The 24,258-nt window shown below is 37.5% G+C and overlaps 1 protein-coding gene across 4 annotated transcripts in view; it reads left to right on the top strand.

The window, feature by feature from the left end:
• The window catches only part of LOC105464900 (solute carrier family 8 member A1), a 391,740-nt gene that overhangs the window by 22,105 nt on the left and 345,377 nt on the right, over positions 1 to 24,258 (top strand). For 2 of the 4 annotated variants that reach the window (XM_071076612.1, XM_071076613.1), the window contains exon 2: positions 5,006 to 5,124. The exons of the other annotated variants lie outside the window; for them this stretch is intronic. The gene's annotated coding sequence lies outside the window, so the exon portion shown is untranslated. The remainder of the gene's footprint in view (positions 1 to 5,005; positions 5,125 to 24,258) is intronic. 4 annotated transcript variants of the gene reach the window in all.

Raw genomic sequence — 24,258 nt, 5'->3', positions numbered from 1 at the left:
ATGGTAATTCCCGGGCATTTATTGTCTTTCACCAGCTTCCTCGGTGAGCTAGCAGGAGGGGAGATGAGGATTATGCATTAAATTCCTTTACTTCTTTTTTCAGTCTTTTTTTTTTTTTTCTGTCTACAGAAGGTGTCCCCCTTGTGGTTACAGAAAAAGCTGAACTGGCAGTTCATCTCATCTTGTGAAATTTCATGCATGGACAAAGACCTTTAGTATTCTATCTACCTTTTAGCTCTTGCTTCTAAAAGGGTAAACTTTTACTCAGATACTCATTTCTATCTGAAAGTTAATGCTAAACTCAAAGCCAGATATTCGGTCAGCTGGCTTTAAACTTTTTAACCCCACTTATGATTATTTTTAAAATTCTCTTTCCCTGTGGCTAGTAGTATCGTTTTTCCATGAACTGGTATCAGAGATTAAGATGGTGTTATCTGTCCATTAACAGTTTACCTACTGGAGCATGAAAAAGTGATTAAGCATGTGTCTGTTTCAATGCCATGACTGACCATTAAGTTCTCTCAAGTATGCAACCCAGCTTGGCCTTTTCAGCAGCAGTGAGAAAACCAGTCTGAGTCAGCAGGTTCCGCAATGGGCTTCTTTCACTCCTGTTCCTCTCTCTTGGAGTCAGAGTAAACACTAAAGTAGTGGGAGTAGACAGTTTTGGTTATTCTTAAGGAAGTATCTTGGTAGAGCTGCTGTTTCTCTGTTGAGTAGGAATTAACTATTTTTCCCCTGACTACTGTGTTAATATATCCAAATATTTTTTCCAAAACTATAGGATTAGTAAAGGTTTTATATGCCACTTTGATAAAATTGCTTTCACAAAAGCAGTTTTTAAGAAGGTAATTAAGAGCTCTGAGACATTGGTTTCATAAAGGAAATCCAATTAGACTCTGTCTCAATTGCAGAATTTTTTAAAAAGAAAGCAAGAAATGTGAAATATTCCTCTCAATCATCTGTCTTCTGTAACATACAATTCTAGAATTCTTAGGAAAAATGCACATTAGATATCGAAACTGTCAACATTTCAAATATTAAGGAGAAAAATCTAATAGTAAATCAGTAAAGTATGGATTTCTACATCTTACCTATTTTACTTCACATGCTACCTCCTCAGGAAGGCCTAACAGTATGATTTTCACCACAGCTGACTTGGTAATCAGGCATATTTCCTATACATACATATTATAGACTGAATAATTGAAAAATGAAGTGGACATTTAAACAATACTTGGTTTATTTATACCAACTTCTGCTCAAAAGGAATTTGATGCAACTTCATTGAGGGCAGTATTACATAAAAACATATTGAGATACGACTAACAGGAAACCTCATTAACATGGTGGTGTTAGACGTATTTTCCCATTTTCTACCTATTCTTTCTACTTTTACTCATTGATATATTATCTGTGTGTTTTAAAAAGTGTAACAATTTTAAACATCAGAGTGTAACGTTTATAAGACACACTATGGAGTATGAAAGTTATTTGTTAGAAAGAGGAATATATCTTATTGCCTAATGGCAGAATTGTGTTTCAGGGTACACGATCTGATTAAGCAATCAGATCCAAGGACATGCCGAAATAAGTTCTACTGTGTTTGATATTCATACCAAAGCAGAGGATATCAGTACTCTCTTTCACAGCATACTATTTCTCTTGTATCGTAAGTGTACTTTTTCAGAAGACATTAATCATGTATTAGTCTGTTCTCATGCTGCTAATAAAGACATACCAGAGACTAGGTAATTTATAAAGGGAAGAGGTACTTCTTCCTTTATTTAATTTATAAAGGGAAGAGGTACTTCCCCATGGCTGGGGAGTCTCAGAAAACTTACAATCATGGCAAAGGCAAAAGGGAAGCAAGGCACCTTTTTCACAAGGCGGCAGGAAGGAGAACTGCTGAGCAAAGAGGGAAAAGTGCCTTATAAAACCATCAGTTCTCATGAGAACTCACTTGCTATCACCAGAACAGCATGAAGGTAACTGCTCCTATGTTTAAATTAACTCCCACTGTGTCCTTCCCACAACATGTGGGGATTATGAGAACTACAATTCAAGATGATATGTGAGTGGGGACACTCACATCATTTTAATAAGTTTGTATAGGGGCAATTTATTTATCAATTTATTCTTTAAACAAATATTGAGTGTCCAATGTGACCAAATCATATATGAAATTTTCTACATAGTATTTTTTGAGCACTGCCAGAAAGATGCTACATATAAAATGCCCTCTCTCTTTCGCTAGAAATTCCATGATTGGTGAAGTTTCTTGTTATTAAAGTTGTCTTCTTGAGGAATTATTTGAAGTGGTAATTATTCTAGAAGGCAAGAGTTTCATCAATGAATAAAGTACTTAAGAGTAGGAAATTTTTAGTGTATGTTTTCATCTGATGGGAAAAATAAGAGCAAAATGACCACAATGATTATTGAGATAAAGATGAATTACAGGAAAGGGGGAAATATCCAGGGTGAGGAAGAAGGTATCATTTGGTGCATTGTTTGCTTAACATCCCCAGGCATTTAAAAGTAACTGGCACTTGAGCAAGCAAGAGACATAGGGAAGAGTCATAAAAGAATAGTGGGAGGAAAAAGCATGTTGCTTTTATGATTATTTCCTATGAGTCCTGCTTGTTCAAATCAGTTATTTTTAAATGTCTACTATTCTTTTACCTAGATATAAACCTGGCCGATCAGTAGTAAAATGTTATTGTTAGGAGAAGTTCTACAATCACCTAAGACATTGACGTAGTTCCAATTCAGAAAGCAGAATGTCCAGTTCCATATAATAATCACATTAATTTGAAATATAGTTAAACCCTTTTCCCTTGGCCCTTTTGAGGTTGTCTGCAGCGTGAAGGTGGGCGGGGGATGGTTGTTCTCTCCTTGCCTGCCTGCTTCTACTCCTCCTCCTCTATTTTTGCTAATCCAAGCAGATTGAATGTGGCTGGGGAAGGGAAAGAGGGAATAGAAATAAGAAAAGGCCAGCAAGCTCTTATTCTTGAGTATGATGACTTCTTGGAATTTAGCAGATGCCAAACTCTTTCTTTTGTAAAAATTTTCTTGAATTCTTCAGAGACTTCATCAGGGAACATTAAATTAAAAGTATAGGATGCAAGCAGTACACTTCTCTCTGGCTTGCCCTCCCACCTCCAGTATCCTTCTGCTGAGATTTCATTACACATCAAGTGACCCTCATGTATAGAACTTAACATGATCCTCCACCAGCTCCCCTATGTTAGTGGTCCACATCTAGTCCATAAGAAGCACTTATCACATCCTTTGAATGCACATACAGTTCCTTACTTTAGTCCTAAATGCTGGCCTCAGCCCTCCTTTCCTTATTCCTTGCTAACTCAGCTGATAGTATCAACCCTCACGTTTAACGTTTTTGAAGGTATGTCAAACACTGTTCTCCATATTCCAGAAGACACATTTCAACCCCTCAAATTTCAAAGCCCCTCACATTAGATTTGGGTGATAGCAACAGGGAGTGCTAGGGGGTGCTATTTATGTGGAATCATCAGGGAAGGCCTCCCTGAAAAGGATACATAAACATAATCTACTGTAAAGATACAAGAAAGCTCACAGCATCCCTGAGAAGAGTGGAGCAGCAGGCTTGGAGCATGGGTAGAAACAAGGACAGGCAATCAGATCACATCCATCACAGATCCCTGAGTGCTAAAGCTTGCACCACAGTTCCTCTGGCATTGGATAATGCTAGTCCTTCCAAATGGCACTATCATCACTGCTGTTAGCTGGCAATTGGATGTTGCTGCTGCTCCCACTATCACTGTCAACATAGTCCCAAAGGAAAAGCTGTAATACTCATCTGACTAATGATAGTGTGATTGGAATAATATTTTCTCCCAAAGGGACAACCTGTGAGGGATAATTTCATTTGATGCATTTTAACACATTTGTTTTAAAATACATACTCATGTTATATAAGTCACAGTTATACCCTCTGTATGCAATGGACCCTTTTTAACAGAATGATGGTCGAGGTCAGCATTCTCAATAAAGATTTGTATCCATTAGGACTAAGTTCAGCTGCAAATGACAGAAACTTACAATAAATGCTTTCTAAACTAGATAGTGGTCTGTGTCTCTCTGATGATCACAATCTGGAGATAAGCAATTCAGGGCTGATACAGTGACTTATAATCACCAGGATTTCTTTTATCTTGATATTTTGTCATTCTTAGTGTACTGTCTTGTGAACCATGATGGCTGCTCAAGTTCCAGCCATCAGCCTGCATTCGATCCAGCAGAAAAGACAAAGAGGGAAGAGAAATAAAGAAAGTATGTCAGTCATCTTTTAAGAAGGTTTTCTGAAAATTGCCACATGACACTTCTGTTTACTTATCAGGTAGAACCTAGTCATGTGGCCTCACTTTACCGTAATATAGTCCTTATTCTGAGTAGATAAAATTGAGGGATCTGTTACCAACAAAATATTGGACTAGACAATTAGCAGTCTCTGTTAGTTTTTTCTTCTGTTTTGGCTTTGTTGACTGTAGCTATTCTCTTGTGGAGGTTAGGATTGTGCTTTCTCTCCTCTCCAAGTGCTAAAGCTTTCAAATACTTCCTCATGCTGTTTGTAAGTTTATACCCATCTCACCACCCTCTCCCTCTAACTCGCACCCTTGGTGTATTAGATTATAAGCTTCGGGGGGCCAGATGTGTATCTTCTTTATCTTTTAATCACCTAGAGACTTTATCAATTCCTTATCTCATATATATATTTTTATATATATATATATATTTCTCAACATATATATTTTCAGTGATTGTAAATTTTAAATTTACATTTTAAAATATAAAAAATACATAAATACATAGGGTAATTCAATAACATTAATAATGCAAAAATATTCAGTTAATCATTGTATATTTGTATTTGTTGTCTTTAGCACTTTAGTTCATTCATCAAGAGTGCTAACTGTGGCTTCTGTAATAGAAATAAGGAAACACATTGTCTTTCTATGGGTTTCAGAAAACAGGAAGTGTCTACAAGTGGCATTACATTGTCATGGCAAAAAGAACAAAGGCTCTGGAGACAGGCTGTCTGGATTCAAATCCCCACTCTGCCCTTTACCAGCTGTGTGACCACAGGCAAGTTGCTTAAAGTCTCCGTTCCTTCATTTCTTCATCCCATAAAATAGAAATAATAACAGGGGTGAATTGTCATAAGTGGTACTCAGAAGTGTGTGTAATAGGAAGCTTATGCTTCAGGGATCATAAAGACATGAGTTCCTTCTCAGGCCCTCGGAGAAGCCCTAGCAATATGTTCACATGGCCCTATGCTTGGCAAAATTTACAAATGCAAGATTTTTAAAATTTGTTTTCTTAAAGTAGGCCCCATATTGTATAAGATTCGGCCCTTACAAAACCGAAAGCCTCCCCTGGCAGTTCTGCACCGAGTCAGAAGCTATAAATGACCCCGCAATGTGTGAAAAGTTGATTAGAAAGACTTTAAGGCAGTAGTGCTCCCTCTGGAGAGTGGCATAACTAAACCAGAGACACTTGGGACATTTGTTTTAAAAATGTAGCAACTTGGTGAAGCTATACTCAACAATATTTTATTGCACGCTTAAAAATTTGTTAAGAGGATCAATTTCATGTTAAGCATTCTTACCACAATAAAATACATATTTTTTAAAAATGCAGGAGCTTGAGACGTTTACCTCCAGAAACAGAATCTTTTGGGACAGGTTCTACAAATCCCTGTTTTTATCAAGTTTCTCAGGTGATTCTAATGTGCCTTAAAACTTGAACTATTCTATAATATCTCTTCCATCTCTGAAATTCAAATTTTGATCTATATAATCCTGATTCAAAAATTACCAACTAAAAGGGTATGGAAGAATTGGAAACCTAACCTCATTTTGCAGAATTTGTCCAGGGAAAGGAATGCTCTGAATTGTTAAAGACACAGAAAGAATGGAGACATGAAGAACTGGGATCTCACTTTTCAGCATGTAAAAACAGCTTGTCTGAAAGAGTTAAGACTTATAAATCATTAGTTTTCCATTGGCGTATTTTCAGGAATAAAAAATTATGATTCCATTTTCTCCCCCTACTCACAAGCCTAGTGGTAGAGGTTATGATAACTCTATTCAGTATGAGATTGTATTAGCCCGATCAAACTATGGTTCTTACAGAGAAAGAAGAATGATCTAATAGTTATCAGACATCCTACTAGAAGCTAACAAATTGGTTGCATTCTTACAACAGTTCTGTAAGAAAAGTGACACTCTTATTTTTACAAATAAGAAAACTAAAGATCAAGCAGACTAAACAATTTTGCATAAAATCACACAGCTAACATGTGACATGAATTTAAAGCCGGGTATGGCTGAATTCAATGTCTCTTTTGTCTTCTTTAACGCTGTGCTGCTTTCAAATAAATATGGCATTAATTTGTGTGTGAGGTGATATACAAAGCGTGAACCTTAGAAAGCTAAAGTAAGGGGGGGGCGGAGCAAGATGGCCTAATAGGAACAGCTCCAGTCTCCAACTCCCAGCGCGAGCGACACAGAAGACCGGTGATTTCTGCATTTTCAACTGAGGTACTGGGTTCATCTCACTGGGGAGTGCCGGACGATCGGTGCTGGTCAGCTGCTGCAGCCCGACCAGCGAGAGCTGAAGCAGGGTGAGGCATCGCCTCACCTGGGAAGCGCAAGGGGGAAGGGAATCCCTTTTCCTAGCCAGGGGAACTGAGACACACAACACCTGGAAAAACAGGTAACTCCCACCCCAATACTGCGCTTTAAGCAAACAGGCACACCAGGAGATCATATCCCACACCTGACCGGGAGGGTCCCACACCCACGGAGCCTCCCTCATTGCTAGCACAGCAGTCTGTGATCTACCGGCAAGGCAGCAGCGAGGCTGGGGGAGGGGCGCCCGCCATTGCTGAGGCTTAAGTAGGTAAACAAAGCTGCTGGGAAGCTCGAACTGGGTGGAGCTCACAGCAGCTCAAGGAAACCTGCCTGTCTCTGTAGACTCCACCTCTGGGGACAGGGCACAGTAAACAATAACAAACACAGCAGAAGACTCTGCAGACGCAAACGACTCTGTCTGACAGCTTTGAAGAGAGCAGTGGATCTCCCAACACGGAGGTTGAGATCTGAGAAGGGACAGACTCCCTGCTCAAGTGGGTCCCTGACCCCTGAGTAGCCTAACTGGGAGACATCCCCCACTAGGGGCAGTCTGACACCCCACACCTCACAGGGAGGAGTACACCCCTGAGAGGAAGCTTCCAAAGCAAGAATCAGACAGGTACACTCGCTGTTCAGAAATATTCTATCTTCTGCAGCCTCTGCTGCTGATACCCAGGCAAACAGGGTCTGGAGTGGACCTCAAGCAATCTCCAACAGACCTACAGCTGAGGGTCCTGACTGTTAGAAGGAAAACTATCAAACAGGAAGGACACCTACACCAAAACCCCATCAGTACATCACCATCATCAAAGACCAGAGGCAGATAAAACCACAAAGATGGGGAAAAGGCAGGGCAGAAAAGCTGGAAATTCAAAAAATAAGAGCGCATCTCCCCCGGCAAAGGAGCGCAGCTCATCGCCAGCAACGGATCAAAGCTGGACGGAGAATGACTTTGATGAGATGAGAGAAGAAGGCTTCAGTCCATCAAATTTCTCAGAGCTAAAGGAGGAATTACGTACCCAGCGTAAAGAAACTAAAAATCTTGAAAAAAAAGTGGAAGAATTGATGGCTAGAGTAATTAATGCAGAGAAGGTCATAAACGAAATGAAAGAGATGAAAACCATGACACGAGAAATACATGACAAATGCACAAGTTTCAGTAACCGACTCGATCAACTGGAAGAAAGAGTATCAGCGATTGAGGATCAAATGAATGAAATGAAGCAAGAAGAGAAACCAAAAGAAAAAAGAAGAAAAAGAAATGAACAAAGCCTGCAAGAAGTATGGGATTATGTAAAAAGACCAAATCTACGTCTGATTGGGGTGCCTGAAAGTGAGGGGGAAAATGGAACCAAGTTGGAAAACACTCTTCAGGATATCATCCAGGAGAACTTCCCCAACCTAGTAGGGCAGGCCAACATTCAAATCCAGGAAATACAGAGAACGCCACAAAGATACTCCTCGAGAAGAGCAACTCCAAGACACATAATTGCCAGATTCACCAAAGTTGAAATGAAGGAAAAAATCTTAAGGGCAGCCGGAGAGAAAGGTCGGGTTACCCACAAAGGGAAGCCCATCAGACTAACAGCAGATCTCTCGGCAGAATCTCTCCAAGCCAGAAGAGAGTGGGGGCCAATATTCAACGTTCTTAAAGAAAAGAATTTTAAACCCAGAATTTCATATCCAGCCAAACTAAGTTTCATAAGTGAAGGAGAAATAAAATCCTTTACAGATAAGCAAATGCTTAGAGATTTTGTCACCACTAGGCCTGCCTTACAAGAGACCCTGAAGGAAGCACTAAACATGGAAAGGAACAACCGGTACCAGCCATTGCAAAAACATGCCAAAATGTAAAGACCATCGAGGCTAGGAAGAAACTGCATCAACTAACGAGCAAAATAACCAGTTAATATCATAATGGCAGGACAAGTTCACACATAACAATATTAACCTTAAATGTAAATGGACTAAATGCTCCAATTAAAAGACACAGACTGGCAAACTGGATAAAGAGTCAAGACCCATCAGTCTGCTGTATTCAGGAGACCCATCTCACACGCAGAGACATACATAGGCTCAAAATAAAGGGATGGAGGAAGATTTATCAAGCAAATGGAGAACAAAAAAAAGCGGGGGTTGCAATACTAGATTCTGATAAAACAGACTTTAAACCATCAAAGATCAAAAGAGACAAAGAAGGCCATTACATAATGGTAAAGGGATCAATTCAACAGGAAGAGCTAACTATCCTAAATATATATGCACCCAATACAGGAGCACCCAGATTCATAAAGCAAGTCCTTAGAGACTTACAAAGAGACTTAGACTCCCATACAATAATAATGGGAGACTTCAACACTCCACTGTCAACATTAGGCAGATCAACGAGACAGAAAGTTAACAAGGATATCCAGGAATTGAACTCATCTCTGCAGCAAGCAGACCTAATAGACATCTATAGAACTCTCCACTCCAAATCAACAGAATATACATTCTTCTCAGCACCACATCGTACTTACTCCAAAATTGACCACGTAATTGGAAGTAAAGCACTCCTCAGCAAATGTACAAGAACAGAAATTATAACAAACTGTCTCTCAGACCACAGGGCAATCAAACTGGAACTCAGGACTAAGAAACTCAATCAAAACCACTCAACTACATGGAAACTGAACAACCTGCTCCTGAATGACTACTGGGTACATAACGAAATGAAGGCAGAAATAAAGATGTTCTTTGAAACCAATGAGAACAAAGATACAACATACCAGAATCTCTGGGACACATTTAAAGCAGTGTGTAGAGGGAAATTTATAGCACTAAATGCCCACAAGAGAAAGCAGGAAAGATCTAAAATTGACACTCTAACATCGCAATTAAAAGAACTAGAGAAGCAAGAGCAAACACATTCGAAAGCTAGCAGAAGGCAAGAAATAACTAAGATCAGAGCAGAACTGAAGGAGATAGAGACACAAAAAACCCTCCAAAAAATCAATGAATCCAGGAGTTGGTTTTTTGAAAAGATCAACAAAATTGACAGACCACTAGCAAGACTAATAAAGAAGAAAAGAGAGAGGAATCAAATCGACGCAATTAAAAATGATAAAGGGGATATCACCACCGACCCCACAGAAATACAAACTACCATCAGAGAATACTATAAACACCTCTACGCAAATAAACTGGAAAATCTAGAAGAAATGGATAATTTCCTGGACACTTACACTCTTCCAAGACTAAACCAGGAAGAAGTTGAATCCCTGAATAGACCAATAGCAGGCTCTGAAATTGAGGCAATAATTAATAGCCTACCAACCAAAAAAAGTCCAGGACCAGATGGATTCACAGCTGAATTCTACCAGAGGTACAAGGAGGAGTTGGTACCATTCCTTCTGAAACTATTCCAATCAATAGAAAAAGAGGGAATCCTCCCTAACTCATTTTATGAGGCCAACATCATCCTGATACCAAAGCCTGGCAGAGACACAACTAAAAAAGAGAATTTTAGACCAATATCCCTGATGAACATCGATGCAAAAATCCTCAATAAAATACTGGCAAACCGGATTCAGCAACACATCAAAAAGCTTATCCACCATGATCAAGTGGGCTTCATCCCTGGGATGCAAGGCTGGTTCAACATTCGCAAATCAATAAACATAATCCAGCATATAAACAGAACCAAAGACAAGAACCACATGATTATCTCAATAGATGCAGAAAAGGCTTTTGACAAAATTCAACAGCCCTTCATGCTAAAAACGCTCAATAAATTCGGTATTGATGGAACGTACCTCAAAATAATACGAGCTATTTATGACAAACCCACAGCCAATATCATACTGAATGGGCAAAAACTGGAAAAATTCCCTTTGAAAACTGGCACAAGACAGGGATGCCCTCTCTCACCACTCCTATTCAACATAGTGTTGGAAGTTCTGGCTAGGGCAATCAGGCAAGAGAAAGAAATCAAGGGTATTCAGTTAGGAAAAGAAGAAGTCAAATTGTCCCTGTTTGCAGATGACATGATTGTATATTTAGAAAACCCCATTGTCTCAGCCCAAAATCTCCTTAAGCTGATAAGCAACTTCAGCAAAGTCTCAGGATACAAAATTAATGTGCAAAAATCACAAGCATTCTTATACACCAGTAACAGACAAACAGAGAGCCAAATCAGGAATGAACTTCCATTCACAATTGCTTCAAAGAGAATCAAATACCTAGGAATCCAACTTACAAGGGATGTAAAGGACCTCTTCAAGGACAACTACAAACCACTGCTCAGTGAAATCAAAGAGGACACAAACAAATGGAAGAACATACCATGCTCATGGATAGGAAGAATCAATATCGTGAAAATGGCCATACTGCCCAAGGTAATTTATAGATTCAATGCCATCCCCATCAAGCTACCAATGAGTTTCTTCACAGAATTGGAAAAAACTGCTTTAAAGTTCATATGGAACCAAAAAAGAGCCCGCATCTCCAAGACAATCCTAAGCCAAAAGAACAAAGCTGGAGGCATCATGCTACCTGACTTCAAACTATACTACAAGGCTACAGTAACCAAAACAGCATGGTACTGGTACCAAAACAGAGATATAGACCAATGGAACAGAACAGAGTCCTCAGAAATAATACCACACATCTACAGCCATCTGATCTTTGACAAACCTGAGAGAAACAAGAAATGGGGAAAGGATTCCCTATTTAATAAATGGTGCTGGGAAAATTGGCTAGCCATAAGTAGAAAGCTGAAACTGGATCCTTTCCTTACTCCTTATACGAAAATTAATTCAAGATGGATTAGAGACTTAAATGTTAGACCTAATACCATAAAAATCCTAGAGGAAAACCTAGGTAGTACCATTCAGGACATAGGCATGGGCAAAGACTTCATGTCTAAAACACCAAAAGCAACAGCAGCAAAAGCCAAAATTGACAAATGGGATCTAATTAAACTAAAGAGCTTCTGCACAGCAAAAGAAACTACCATCAGAGTGAACAGGCAACCTACAGAATGGGAGAAAATTTTTGCAATCTACTCATCTGACAAAGGGCTAATATCCAGAACCTACAAAGAACTCAAACAAATTTACAAGAAAAAAACAAACCACCCCATCAAAAAGTGGGCAAAGGATATGAACAGACATTTCTCAAAAGAAGACATTCATACAGCCAACAGACACATGAAAAAATGCTCATCATCACTGGCCATCAGAGAAATGCAAATCAAAACCACAATGAGATACCATCTCACACCAGTTAGAATGGTGATCATTCAAAAGTCAGGAAACAACAGGTGCTGGAGAGGATGCGGAGAAATAGGAACACTTTTACACTGTTGGTGGGATTGTAAACTAGTTCAACCATTATGGAAAACAGTATGGCAATTCCTCAAGGATCTAGAACTAGATGTACCATATGACCCAGCCATCCCATTACTGGGTATATACCCAAAGGATTATAAATTATGCTGCTATAAAGACACATGCACACATATGTTTATTGCAGCACTATTCACAATAGCAAAGACTTGGAATCAACCCAAATGTCCATCAGTGACAGATTGGATTAAGAAAATGTGGCACATATACACCATGGAATACTATGCAGTCATAAAAAAGGATGAGTTTGTGTCCTTTGTAGGGACATGGATGCAGCTGGAAACCATCATTCTTAGCAAACTATCACAAGAACAGAAAACCAAACACCGCATGTTCTCACTCATAGGTGGGAACTGAACAATGAGATCACTTGGACTCAGGAAGGGGAACATCACACACCGGGGCCTATCATGTTGAGGGGGGAGGGGGGAGGGATTGCATTGGGAGTTATACCTGATGTAAATGACGAGTTGATGGGTGCAGCACACCAACATGGCACAAGTATACATATGTAACAAACCTGCACGTTATGCACATGTACCCTACAACTTAAAGTATAATAATAATAAATAAATTTTAAAAAAAAATCCTGGGGATCTACGGCTAGACAAAATGTTCATGGAGTTGACACCAAAAGTGTGATCCTTAAAAGAAAATCTTGATAAATTGGACTTCATCATAATTAAAAATTTTTGCTCTGTGAAAGACTCTGTGAAGAGGATGAAAAAACAAGGTATAGACTGAGAGAAAAGATTTTCAAATCACATATTTGACAAAGAACTAGCATCTAGAATATAAAGAACTCTCAAAACTCAACCTTTAAAAAAACCAAACTGGTCAGGCATGGGGGCTCACGCCTGTAATCCCAACACTTTGGGAGACCGAGGCAGGTGGATCACCTGAGGTCAGGAGTTTGAGACCAGCCGGGCCAACGTGGTGAAAACCCATCTCTACTAAAAATGCAAAAAATTAGCCAGGCATGGTGGCATGTGCCTGTAATCCCAACCACTCAGGAGGCTAAGGCAGGAGAATCGCTTGAACCCTGAAGGTGAAGATTCCAGTGAGCCAAGATCGTGCCACTGCACTCCAGCCTGGGTGACAGAGTAAGACTCCATCTCGGAAAAAAAAAAAAAAAAATCAATATGCATTTATCATAAAATCCAGCAAATGCTCTTCTGGGCAAATGCTCACCTCAGAGAAATAAAATAAAAACTTACGTTTTCAAAAATACCTGTGTATCAATGTCCATCTTGCAATTGCCCAAACTGGAAACAGCCCAGATATGCTTTAACAGGTGGATGGTTAAACAAACTGTAGTACGCCATACGCTGGAATACTATTCAGCAATAAAAATTAAAAAGCTATTGATACATGCAACAACTTTCAGAAGATTATGCTTCTAATAAAAAAAACAGGCCAATCCCCCCCCAAAAAAAAAAAAAAAAAAAGAAAGCTAAAGTAAGATATGCCACAGAACTAATTAATCACCATTTTTGTATCCATTCTTCCCTATGGTAACCTCTAGGGTGTATGAGCAAGTGTGCACATGTGTGCACAAACATACACACACACTTAAACACACACTCACACACACTCACATACACACACACAAGAAAATATGCTTCCTTTTGTAAGATGACTTTGTGAATGATGCCGTTTTTCTATACAGCTACATCTAGGGTCAAATAATATACTCCTCTCTTCCTGTCCCACATTAAAAGATGTGATTACAATTGAAAGGTTGTGGTTGTGATCTTTTATGTTCTTAAGCATTTGTGTTTAAACAGCAATGCAATTTTTGGCTACTACAAATCTCTTCAAAAAGTAAGTTGGATTGTGTTTGTAAGTCAATGGCTTCTGGTCTCAGATGATGCAGTGACTCAGAATTAGTCTGTACAACGTCATGGTCTTCATCTTGTAGCAGATTAGTGAGCTCACTCATTCCTGACAACATGTGGGCTTGGAGGAGATGTATTTTCTAGAGCACCTGACACACCCAGCACAACTTGTTAAATTATGTCCTTGAGTCCCCTCTACTCCAACAAGAATTTTTCATCAGGATTCAACTGATACACTCAACTTCCTTAATCTAAGCAAAGTTAGGACAGTGTCCTAGTCCATTTAAGATGTCATAACAAAAAAAAAATCCCATAAACTGGCTGCCTTATCAACAATCAAAATTTATTTATCACTGTTCTAAAGGCTGGAAATCCAATATCAAAATGTCAGCAAACTCCATATCTGATGAGAACCTGCTTTCTGGTTTGTAAAGGGTGCATTCTCTTTGTGTCCGCACATGATGTAAGGGATGAGAGCTTCTCTGGGGCCTTTTTTATGAGGACACTAATCCCTTTAATGAAGACAGAGCCCTCATGACCTCCCAAAGTCCCACCTCCTCATACATCACCATGGGGGTTAAGATTTCAACATATGAATTTTAGAGGGAACAGATATTCAGACCATAGCAGACAGCTTAATCTTTGATGCAATAAGTAGTTCATATTTGGGGAAGAGAGCAACGTTTGCCTTCCTCTTTCAATGTTTCATGAGGTTTTTGGGTTTAGTTCTAAAGATTAAATGCTTCTGGCCTCTCTACTGGCACCAGAGAAAACAGAATCTAAGTTTTAAAAATAATAATAAACAGTCACTGTTTTTAACTTTCCAGTTTTTTTCTTGTCCTGTGTTGGTCCCATCCTGCAGTAAAATCAAGTCACCGTGGAAACCTTATCACAGGTCCTCAGTTAGTTTTCATAGCTATATCAACAGATTGTGGCGTCAGGAAGAAATTACTCTGGTACATTAATTACTGGCCCATGGAATGGGAGCTGAGGGTAGGCAACTGCACAGCTAGTAAGTGGATCACTATGAAGGGACAAACAATGCAAGGGATCCTAACTGGGCTTATATTTTTCTCCCAATATTAATGGTTTTTTTAATGTTTTTCACAAATCCAGGAATGTTAAGATGCCAAAATACCTTGTTGCCAAAGCTGAGATGGAAACACTCATTGTCAATACTTTGATACTAACCTTCCCCAATTAGAGATAAAACCAGTATTTTAAGAGATAGGAGCATGAAAAGCTCAGTTACCACCCCTGAAATATTTTCTCTTTCTAATCAAGATAAGAAACTTTTGTGTTTCCTCATCTATAGAATATATAAATACCTACTACTATTATGTCCAAATGAGAATATCTTGAGAAAGTAATATCCAACCAGATGACCAAGACATAAATTGTTATGAGCTTAAAAATGTTTATTTTTTTACCTAAACTTGAGAAAATGCATGATCAGACGATAAATTGCAAATCAAGAATTTGGGTTCACGTTCTAGTAGAACAATTAATTAACTGTGACTATGCTAAAATATAAACATAATTAGACAAAGACAGTAATTTTAAATTTAGAAGTTGAAGTTACATACAAAAGATATAAATTTTGACAGCTCTTAAATATTTATTTGAAAAAGATACTAATTTAAAATTGAATTTCCACCAAAAAGGAGCCCCAGCATTCACTCAAAAATATGTTAACTGTTTATTCGACAACAGTTACATGTCAAAATCTTTGTACATTCTGAATTAATGGTGTGAATTGGTGAAATTTGTATATTTTCCTGAAGTTTAAAATTAGGCGATTGAAAACGAAATGTAACATCCAGGGAAATTGATATAAATTTCCTTCAGAAAGTCTATCAAAGTATAAAAGTAGAATTAAAAACTTATGTTTATGAACGATTTGGGAACTCATCAGATATTGATTTTTCAGAAGAGAGAGAGAAATACACTCTGTATTTACAGGAGAATATTTTAATGAAAAAAATTCAGTGAAAAAAACTACCTGAGCTTTTTACCAAAGAAAATCATAGGCTTTTAAATGGATAGCACATTTGACTAGCTAAGTAACATTGCTTTAAATAGCTATTTTTTAAATATTTGGGTTTATAGATACAAAAATGATTGCATATTGCAATGTGTTAGGACCTTTAGATCTATAAAGGTCATACTGAGTTTAACCTGCAAACAGGACACAAAAGACACATGGTTCAGCCCAATATTCTGCTAACTAAGGCTCAAATAAGAGTTGTCTCACCATGACAGGTAGAACTTCCTTAAACAGGTAACTCGTTTTGTTTTTCAGAAAAACGGTAATGGATTCCGTCTGATTGTGTGTAGGGGTGGGTGGGTGTATCAGCTTATGTGGAGATATTGATTAGGACAACTGGGTGAAAAAGGGTTTTATAATCACCAGTCAAGGCATAGCTGAATATTTTTAGAAAACAGAATAGAGATATTAGAGAACAGGAAGAAAAAGAAAAAAAAGAAAGTAAAACAGCTCGCCAGAAACTGTATTACTGACTTTCACAGTTTGATGTCAAAACCTATAGCTAAAGGAGGCAGACTAGAATAATAAAAGTGCCATTTATTTATACAGTACCTTTTTCTGACAAGCTCTTGATACATTATGGTCATCTGGTTATCCCCTGAGCTTCAGTCCAAACAGCTCCTAAAAAGTACTGAGTCACAACTATTCTGGAAAGTAAGCCACATCAAGCTATGCTAATTCAGGGGTGGCTGGAAACTTGATTAATCAATGTCTTTGCATTCATTCCCCATGTTGGTCAAATCTCCCCCTACAGACACGGGGACGCACACATACACATACACACTACACACAGGCACACATACTCATATAACTCACACAAACACACACTCTCTTTATTGAAATTCAGTAGTTCAACTTAAAGGAAAATTACTCATGTGGCTTATGTGTACAAAGTGGAGAAAAATGCTGTGAAGTTCATCTTCAGCTAGAGGAAGGAAAACTTTCTATGCCAAACCTCCGCTTTTCTTCCTTCCGCAAAACATCAAGAATCTTTGGCATCTGGGTGGTGCTTGAAGAGTTGAGGGTTCCTATCTTAAGACATTGTTTAAATGACAATAAATTATCTTCTTTTCAACCATGTAGGACAAAGAAATAGGGAGGGAGCTGGGAGAAGGAGCAGGTGGATCATTTTACAGACAAATAACCAGAAGCACATAGGATTGAACTGTTTTACTCACATGTGTTCAGAAGGCTCTAGAAACAGGGAACTGCAACACTTCAGCTCTCAATCCAGGACTACAACACAAGACTTTCTCTCTTTTAAGAGAAACAACATTTTCTTCAGATACCATGGTAGTTCAGAATGCTAAAAATAAACTGAAAAAGATCATGTTGTCCAGGAAATTTATTATTTAATGGACTTTCTGTTTCTGTTTTCAGAAAATAGTATTAAATGTTTTTAAACATTAAACTTGACAAATAATGCATCACATTGTCATGGACAATATTATGTTTGCTATGGGAAAAATGCACCCACAGAACAATCATTCCTGTATTTTCCAGAACACTCTCCCCCCAAAAATTACAGACAATAATCCAACAACTCTTATTCATTGATTTACTGATTCACTCACTGCTTCAAAAATATGCAGTAGGCATTAAATTTGATGCCATAAATAAAGGAGTCAACCAGACTCACTATTGAAAGGTGATTATATCAGAAAAATCTAAAAGGATGATCACTCCTCCCAGATACTCTGCCAATGGCTTTTTGCACTCTCATAAAATTGGAATGACTTCCTATGGTCTTCAAGGCCCTATATGATCTATCCCTGAGCTATGCCACCCTCCTTCGCTTCTGAATCTCTACCATTTATTTGGCACCAACCACATTTGCTCCCACTATTTCCTCTAAAGCAAATAGGTCAAGTTTCTTCTGACCTCAGGAAATTACTATTTTCCATGACCTCTGCCCAGACTAATCTTGCCCCATAATGGACTCTCCCTTACTTTATTCAGGTCTCTGGTGATCCGCTCAATGAGGCCTTCACTGAGAACCTTACCTAAACTTCCTCTCAATCATTCTATTTCCCCAAAGCTTGCTTTTCTTTTTCGTATGCTTTATTAGTATCTAACATTAGAATTGTATCTTTGTTTATTTTCAGTCTTTCCCAGCTGAAGGCTAAGACTTTATCTCTCTCTCTCTCTAAACGAATGAATTAACTCCAGCAGGTATCAAGAATGCCTGGTATCCAGCAGGTATGAAGAAGGGATAAAGGTCCGAGGCATCCCTGGGAAACTGAAACAGCACTGCTTTAGGCCTTGGGTCCAGAGTTTCCATAGGCTCCCCTTTGAGAAAGACAAGTGAAAATTGGTTGTTGCAAATTAGATAATGTGAGGAATATATGAATAGGAAGGAGTCATAGTTCTCTAAAAGACTTTTACACTCGCATAGAAAAATCAAGATTTCCCACAACTAACCTCAAAATGCTTTAATTGACTTAAAAATAATGCTTTCTATTTGTCATTATTTATTTATTTTCAGGCTTTGTGCCAAAACCATCCCTCTCAAAGAAAAAACAACAGTTTGGGAATATGTTGAGGTTATTGTCTTTTGAACAGAAAACTACTTAGAGCAGACAAATTCTCCCAAAATTCTTTTCTATGATGTGACGCATCATAGAAAGTTATGTTTTTTGAGGGAAAATAGTACTGAAAAATAGGAGAATCTAGGGCTTAGGTAAATGAGCTAAGAGAATTCCCTAGAGTTTATTTTATTTTATTTTCTAGTCAGTCATTCTAAGATGAAAGTTCTCAGAAGTGTGATTTTGAGACTCTTCAGCAACTAAATAGCTTTATTTTGGCAAATGTAGTTATTTTTGTAAAAAATATGTATTTATGTATTTACATAAACATATACATGGATGTACATGTACGTGTACATGTATGTATATGTACATGTACATATGTCATGTGCATATGTATTTATGTTAATGCATAATGGGTATATTATTATTTAAAAATGAATTAAAAACTAAATAGTTAATAAAGTCTCAGTTTTAACTTCAAATACAATAAATACCTACATATATTACCTATATAAGCAAAAGTTTTTTGGGTCCTCAATAATTTTTATACCAGAAAGAAGTTCACAAGTTTTGAGAACTGCTGCTCCAAGACATTAAGATTCCAACAAATCAATTCCTAAATAATTTTTTTATAAGTTACATTTAAAACAATGAAAACATATTAGTAACCTCGATCGCTTTAGTTATATATCTTTATCAGGACTCCAAACAAATAATGATTTATTTTGCATTTGTTATGTCTTTATTGTTTCAGCAAAGGTTTTTAATGTAGACTCAGATGATTGCTCCAAACTATTTGCATATACAGTTAAATAAAGCCTTACAAACGTGAATTTATGAAAACCAATGAAAAGTTTCATAATCTAACATTGTAGCCATGAGCACAGGCTCCCAAACCAAACTGTCTGGATTTACTCAATACTTCTGTGCTTCAGATTCTTTAAGTATAGAGTATGACTAATATTAGAATATAAATCAAAGGACTGGCAAGATTAAGTAACTTCATACTTAAGAAATATTCAGAACAGTACTAAGCACATTAATATTTGTTAGTGACTGTCATAGCTAATTTAGTAATATTAGCTACTATTACCACCATTACTGAGAATAGTACCAAGATACTAGCAGGAACTCTGGAAGAAAAAGGGGAAGCTGGCATTAAAACCTTAGGAAGTAGTGAGGTGTCAAAAAAATTAGAAATTGAATGGTAAAGTTAATCTTGCCATTGAGGCAGTTTCCTTTTCTGAGAAACCATTTATGTTTTTGTCTAAGAGTAAACTTCCCTTTCTGGTACTTTAACCAGTAATCACGTGATAAGGCTACATTACGCAGATTAAATACGTGTCCCAAAGAAGAAAACAAAGACTGAACTTATGAAAATTAGTATTCACAGGAAAGACAATCTGTGAATTCCTAAGTATATCATGCCCTGATGTTTCCCAAGCCAGGATGCCATATATTTAAAATCATATTCCTAGACAACAATTGTTCTGACACAGTATCATGAGAGTCAATGAAAGCCAGTCTTGTAAAGAGATAGTCTATTGAGAGAGGCAGTTCTCAACATTTGCACTACAGAAAGGACAGCAGAGAGAATAATCTTAGATGGAATGTTCTAGATCACTTATTTTTCTATTTGCACTATGACTATGATTTGTGGAAGTTACATTTTGGCAAGTTTTTGATACTAAATGAGTTTATGTCTATATTTATATTGAATATCAAATAATATTAAAATTAGGATCACGAAATCTATTTTTCAAAGTGGAAGAATTTGGTTCAATGTAACAATAAACTTCAAAATAGAGTTGTGTACCCAAGTTGCTTGAGGAAATGAATTCCCCACCACTGGGTGTGTAAAAGGAAAAGTCTATATATTTCTATCAGAAAAAAAATTGTAAGTTCATTTAATTCTATTTCTTACCCATCTCATTAATACTGTAATAAACAAGCCCACTATCCTTTGTCTTTGACAGACAAGCCTCTATGTGGCAACCAATTTCATATTCTGAACAACTTTCACTCATTTGTTCAACAAATATTTATGGGCCAGACACTCTTCTAGGAAGTTGAAATATAGCAATCAACAAAACATGTAAAATATTTGTCTTTAGAAGACATATTATTTGGGGAAAAAGCAGATTAACAATAAATAAGTTAACATTATGTATGTCAGAAACTGTTATGTGCTATGGAGAAAAATCAAGTAGGGTAGAGGGAAAAGGAATGTTGAGATGGAGATGAGGAGATGCTAGCTGGTTAAATAGTGAGGGATGGATATTCCCAGAAGCAATAGAAGAGACAGAAGTGGGGATTTGGGGAGCATTTTACTTGGCCATAGATTGAAATTTGCTTTTTGGAATCATACCAAATAAGTTTAATTTATTTATAATTAGGTATTTTTCTATGTCTTTCATTTTCCAGGCTGAATATCTTCAGTTCTTTCTTCGTTTTCCATGTGCTATGATTCTTAGGTCCTCTGTATCTCAGGCCTTTTTCCCTTGGACATACCCAGCCAGGAACACTATACTCTGGAAACAGAGTAGAATGTGAAAATTGTGACCCTCCCGCCCCCTACCGCCATTCTGACTTCTAACCTGAGCAGCACTGCCCTCAGGTTGCCCTCAGGTTCCCCTCCTGACTTCCAAATCTGAGTTATCTGCCTCCTCTATGTATTATCTGTGCTGTATTATGCTATATTGTAACTCACCTTAAACTTGACAATCTCCAGGGAGCATTCTAAGCCATGAGCTCCACAATAACAGATAGTATATTCTATTTCATCATTGTTCTTGACACAGAGTAGGTGCTTCTAGTAGACTTAGTTGCATGAATTATCTCTCACAAATCTGGTAACCCATAAGTTTAGATTCCACTGATTGGTTATGTTAACTCCATGAGGACAGAAAGTTTTATTATGTTTATTAATATGTTGGCAGCACCTAGAATGGGTATGGGCCATGGTAGGTAATTGAAAACACATCTGGGCTGGGCATGGTAGTTCCCAACAATAATCCCAATACTTTGGGAAGCCAAGGCAAAAGGACTGCTTGAAGCAAGGAGTGAGTTCGCCCATAGTAAGCCCTTGTCTCTAAAAAAAATATTTTTTAACCAAAAAACCTACATTGGTTGAAGGACTGTACATCTATGAAACAGCCAGATGAGTGTTCAGTTGCAACAGACAGGGTTGTGATAATTGGCAAACAATTCTAAAAATTGAGAACATTAACATAGTGCTTTTATATTTGATTAAGTGTCATGTGTGTTCTCATGTCATCTCCAACTCCCTGGAGTAGGGAAGATGGAATGTTTCATTTCCATCTTACAAAAGGGGCAATTTTACGAAACTCACAGAGATTAAAGGAATAATTTGAGACATAGAAGTTGTTAGGCTTAATTCCACATCTTCCAATTCAAGTTGTTTTTTCTTTACTCCACAATATGCGTGTGTAAGTTTACTGCAAGGTTGTCATATAAAGTGGACATTTTCTTATATGAAAGTCAGAAGGTCACCTTTGGCAGCATTTGGCCTTCCATACCACTTTGATTCCTCCACTTCCATGTCCCATGTTTACAATTGCCCTCGTTCAGTCATAGGTCAAGTTTGTTCATAGTCAACCACAGTCTCCACCTTTCCCAAACTGGGAGAGTTATCTATCCTAATATGATTGATGCCCTGCCTTTTACATCTATTAGATGATGCATTGTAGCTGGATGAACATATTTTAAATTTCTTACTATTTTAAGATTTGCCAGCACGATACAGAAATATATGTTTTGAGGTTTTGATTAAAAAATGAACCTTGTCCTATCTTGCCGAAGGTAGCCGACATTTTTACTATTTGTAATTAAAAAAAAATTATTTCCATTTATTGCAATTGCGTTAATCATTTCAGATTTCCTGTCAACTTTACTTCCTTGAGTTATATGAATAGGGTATTTCCAGACAGATGCCTGAGGTCAGTAACTTCTTATTCTAATGAAGGGTGTGCTTCCTTTATATGACTGATGGAGAAACATTATTTTTAGGCAGCAAAAGCAAGTCAGTGTACTTAGCTTATGGTTTATTACTGTCTCAGTCCATAGGATGGAGGTGTGGGGAAGGTAGTACACCCCTATTTCACAGGGACTGAAACTGTGCTAATGCCATGAGAGTTTAGACAATGATGGATGAGGTATCTATTCCAATCTCATATGGTGACAGAGAATTAAGTAAGATGTTGTCTGTGTGATTGTCACACAGGCTTGTCAGGTAGGACTTTCAAGGTAGAAAAGACGGAAATGCAGCTGAGGTGGAAAAGCAGTGGTCAAGCAGGTAAAGAACAGACATTGAAGTAAAAAATCATGGGTCCAAGACCCTGCTTAGGAGTTGAGTGAAAAATAAAGTTATCAATACTTATGTCAGAGGGTGGTTCTAAAGATTAAATTGCATAATATGTAGTCTCCATTAGCAGTGGCAGAGGTTTGCTGTTTCAGAAACTAAGCCTTCAGTGAAAAACTTCCAACAGCCACTTCAGTGTAAAATCAGTAATTTCATAGAATGCTAAAAAGCAGCAAGTCTTCCTATTTTAAAAGTTGGGTTGTAGAGCTCATAGTAATAGCAAAACCACATATGTATTTGTTTTTTTGTGTTTTTGGGATTTTTTGTTTGTTTGTTTGTTTGTTTGTTTGGAGACAGAATCTTGCTCTGTGGCCCAGGCTGGAGTGCAGTGGCCAGATCTCAGCTCACTGCAAGCTCCGTCTCCCGGGTTCACGCCATTCTCCTGCCTCAGCCTCCCAAGTAGCTGGGACTACAGGCACCCGCCACCTCGCCCGGCTAGTTTTTTGTATTTTTTAGTAGAAACGGGGTTTCACCGTGTTAGCCAGTATGGTCTTGATCTCCTGACCTCGTGATCCACCCGTTTCGGCCTCCCAAAGTGCTAGGATTACAGGCTTGAGCCACTGCGCCCGGCCCCCTGACATATGTATTTGTAATCTGTACCATGAGATTTAAGGGGAGAAGATACAGTGGTATGTGTTACATTTAAGTGACAAGGACCTTTTTTATTTCCACATTGAAAATTGATTTTACCGTTTATTTGGCAATTAAACAATTGTTGATTGAAAACACTTCCCTAATTATAAAATATAAAGTTTTAATTTTATTTTTATTGTTAATTGTGAAAAATTAATTATTAATGAAAGTAAATAAAGTAGAAAAAAGATTATTCAAAAGCCACCGTCCAGAAGTTGACAAACATAGGTAACAGTTGAGGAATAGTCTTTCATTTTTTCCATGCATAAAACTATAGCTATACATATAAAATTATTCTTTTTACAAATATAGGATCATATTATATGTAATGTTGTATAACTTTCTCTTAACACAATATGTGTTTACGTCAATATAGAACTATATTAATCAATACATCATTCTGTTAATGTCAATATAGATTTACAATCCCATTTTTAATGGGTTTCCATGGTTATCACAATGTCTTAGCCTACTTTTAGACATTTATATTGTTTTCAGTAATTTTTGCTATAATAAATAATGCCATTTTGAACTTCTTTGCCTTTATATTTGTGCATACTTATCAATTTTTTCTTAAGATAATTTATTTCTAGTAGAATTATTCTAAGGCTATGCTTATTAAAAATTTTATAAAGTTTTCTAGATTGCCCTTCTGAGAAACTATTTTGATTTAAACACAACAGGACATTTTTAAGTTTTCCTAAAGTGTAGAGCTTTAATTGAAAGACACTGAGTTTTAATGCTGTTATCCAAAGGGAAAAAGATACATT

The sequence above is a fragment of the Macaca nemestrina genome, chromosome 13 (assembly GCF_043159975.1).
Source record: "Macaca nemestrina isolate mMacNem1 chromosome 13, mMacNem.hap1, whole genome shotgun sequence".
Taxonomy (NCBI): domain Eukaryota; kingdom Metazoa; phylum Chordata; class Mammalia; order Primates; family Cercopithecidae; genus Macaca; species Macaca nemestrina.
The sequence above is the reverse complement of the archived record's forward strand: the minus strand, read 5'-3'. Positions and strand labels throughout refer to the sequence as shown.